This window comes from Pundamilia nyererei, unplaced genomic scaffold (assembly GCF_000239375.1).
Source record: "Pundamilia nyererei isolate P.nyererei 1_Seehausen unplaced genomic scaffold, PunNye1.0 scaffold00196, whole genome shotgun sequence".
In the NCBI taxonomy this organism is placed as follows: Eukaryota; Metazoa; Chordata; class Actinopteri; order Cichliformes; family Cichlidae; genus Pundamilia; species Pundamilia nyererei.
Window position 1 is genome coordinate 380255 of NW_005187597.1, and position 3527 is coordinate 383781.

At 37.9% G+C, this 3527-nt stretch overlaps 1 long non-coding RNA gene across 1 annotated transcript in view; it reads right to left on the bottom strand.

Moving 5' to 3' along the window:
- Positions 1-332: 332 nt before the first annotated feature.
- The window catches only part of LOC102201865 (uncharacterized), a 13100-nt gene continuing 9905 nt past the window's right edge, over positions 333-3527 (bottom strand). The window contains exon 3 of the long non-coding RNA XR_312092.1: positions 333-600. This is a non-coding gene — a long non-coding RNA (uncharacterized LOC102201865). The remainder of the gene's footprint in view (positions 601-3527) is intronic.

Sequence of the window (3527 nt, forward strand, 5' to 3'; positions counted from 1 at the left end):
GAAGTAACCGAAAGAGCAGAAAGAGGAAATTAAATTTGCTGGGGTCATAAAATAATTCACGTCATAAATTATTTGAAGTTATGGCTTTTTCATGTTTACCAACTCAGCTGCTTTAGATAAACAGTATTACCAAGCCCAGATCAAGACAGATAGCTTGTGCTTTAGCCACAATAACCCGCTTGTTTACATAATATTTATGTTGCATCAATTATGTCATCATTAATCTTTAATCACAAAGATCAATTCTATTTTAAAGCATGTGTTGCATTAAGCCCACACCTCATTTTTATGCTCCACCATAGGCACAGGCCTTTGCTGTAGGAAATGATAGCTTCAGCTTCTGCTGACCTCTTGAGTGACTAAGACGCCACATCAGTGCTGAGCGTGCTCTGTGTATGAGTGTTGTGGAAACAGAAGCTTGTACAGCTGTACAAACCAGCAGATAGAGAAGCCAGCAGATAGGTGACCCTGGAGGACTCAGGAATTTCCTTGATAATACGGTCGCCGCCACAGCTTACAAGGCCACGTGTGTCCCTGTGGGTGCGGGGTCTGTCTCAACCTGGACGCGTATCTGCGACATAACTAACCACTCTTTAGGCCCTGGGATTGAGAAACAATGAGAACACAGACACATAAAAAAAAGGAGTTAATATTGTCAACTTTTATGCCATTAAAACACATTCAGATAAGACAAGTTTGGACAGCTAGCAAGGTTAAAACAAATAGAAGCAAAGGATAAGGAGTCAAACCAAAACTGAAAAACATATCATCAGCAAATCCAAGTTAAGGCAGTTTTTAGAGTTTTCTTCTGTGTCTCTTTTCTTCATCACATCAGCTTTAAGAACTAAATTAGTAAAGTAAATGACTACAACCCTAAATCTGAAAAAGTTCTGATGTAGTCTCTCTTTAAATTTCGACCACAGAACAGTTTTAAACTTCGCTTCAGTCCTTTTTAAATGAGCTTTGTCCCAGAGAACCAGTGGCTTCTGGGTATCGTGCTCACATGTGGCTTCCTCTCTGCGGGACCGAGCTTTAACCTGCATTTGTTGTTGGCATGGTGAACTGTGCTCCCAGGCAATAGTTTCTTGAAAGTGTTCCTGAAACCATGCAGTGATTTCCACGAGACAATCATGCCTGTTTTTACTGCAGTGCCACCGGAGGGCCTGAAGATCGCAGGCATCCAATACCGATTTTCAGCCTTGCTCCTTGCGCACAGAGATTTCTCCAGTTTGTACGATTATATCATGCACTGCACTTGATGAGATGTTCAAAGTCTTCACAATTTTATATTAAAGAACGTTATTCTGAAACTGTGATGAACTTCTGCTCATCTTTACTTCTGAAACTGTGCCTCTCTAACACACCCATCATTTTATATCCGATTATGTTAACAATCTGTTGCCAATTAACCGAATTAGTTGTAAAATGTTCCCCCAGCTGTTTCTTCTTAGTACCACTTACTATTCCAGCCTTCTGTTGCTCCCATCCCAACTTTTTTGAGACATGCTGATCCCATCAAACACAAAATAATAATAAATTTATAACATCTGATAAATTTTCAGTGTTCTATTGTGAATTTGAAAAAATGGGTTTGCGAAATATACAAATTGTTGCATTACGGTTTTGCATGGATTTATAACTTTGTTGAAACTCTGGTTGTACAAACAGCATGAACTGTGGGAAGACTCATTTTACACTCATCAACCCAGCTGAAGCAATGGCAATAAAACAGTTTATCTTCATCTCTTAAGGTGTAGCACTTGTGCAATGTGCTCATGCACATAGTTGTGTTCATGAACAATTCATTTTATGGCTAGCAATAATCACAAAACATTGTTCAATAAATCAGGACTCTTGGATTTCTCTAAAGTGACATAAAGAAAAATTCATTTCACGTTTTTTTGCTAGCACAGTTGCAATAAAGTGAGAACATTTATGAACCATGTTACTATGAAATATATCCTTAACAGATATAGTCAACCACAACATGTACACATACTAATTGTGTGGTGTATGGTATCGTCATGGTGGCCAGCAGTGAATAAATCCAAAAACTAGCGTCCAAAGCCTCACAATTAGAGTGACCACAGCCCTTTATTCCCTGCCAAAATGTGTGGGCCTCAGCAGGAATGTGGGACCGACACAGAGAGGGTGGACCAGCAAGACATTTAGAGTGAGTTTGCGGGAGAGAAAAAGGACTACTGATACAAACACATATCAAGGTGAATGTGTTTCATGTCTTTTCAAAGCTCCATGCTAATTTCAATCAAACAGAACTTTGGCTAAAGGGATGAAAAAGGACAAGTGCTCCATTCATAAGCTGCAGTGATATCCAACCACCATACCACAACTGCTGCTTTGCAGCTTAACAGTTGCTTTTTTGATCGGACTGATTTGATAACTGAATACGGGAAATCTTATAACCTTTAAAGAAGCCACAGTTACAGAAGGCACTGCTTGATTTTTCCTCGCTTTACTCAATACCAAACAGATTTCACACAAACGAAACAGACAGTGCACCAATGACACGGCATTACTCTTATCAGTGCTGCAGAGAACAGTTTAAAAGAATAAAAATTAGCTACCAGGATATGCCAAGACGCAGGATTCCCTAAATACAATTTTAAAATAAGCAGACTTTACAGTTTACATTTAGAGACAGATTTACTCAACAGGTAAAAATACCGTGTGAGCACAATCCTCAAATAGTGCTTAGAGGTGTGGTTAGTTTTTACAGATCATTTACAAAAGTTATTCTGTTTTCTAAACATGGGTACAGTCTGTTCATTTCAATATCAAGTGCAAAAATGAAGAAAAATTAATTTTTCCCTATAAACTATTCGAGCAATTTGCAGTAAAACACATAGTGCCCACATGCAATCTTGTCATTGTGCTCTCTTTGTAAATATCGACAGAACTTAAATATAAAAGTACTTTTTTTAAAAATATTTTAACACTATAATATAGCAGCTTCTGAAAAGACAAACATGCTTTATATAATATAATAATTTAATGAATCCTAGCAAATAATGTTAATATTGTGCTTATTAACCGAAACTCCAACACATGGACACAAACTGCCTGGAGCAGTCTTTGACATTTGCTCTACTGACATGACGATGAGATGAGACAAATTTTCACCTCACTTGTGTAATATTTTCCAGAAAAGCCTCAGCTACTGTATGTTTAGGCTAAGAAAATCCAATTCAACCCCCAGGAGCTGATATTACTATCACTAGCAGCAAGTTGTCATGGTACTAGATACGATTATTTTTATTACTTTGACAAAGATCGTTATGGCAGTCTGCGCCAATGAGAATCTCTCGAACCTATATGCGTCACAGTTAACCAACTGGTTTAACCAGACACGTCAAAAGTTTATAAAATGTGCAACATTAGTCACCTGCCAGAGTAGTTCCCGCTACAGTATCTGTTGTAACGTGGTCACTCCTGCTAGATATGAACTCAAATGAAATGTTTCACATTGCATTTTCTAAATAATGACTACAAAAAGTGTTAATTATAAC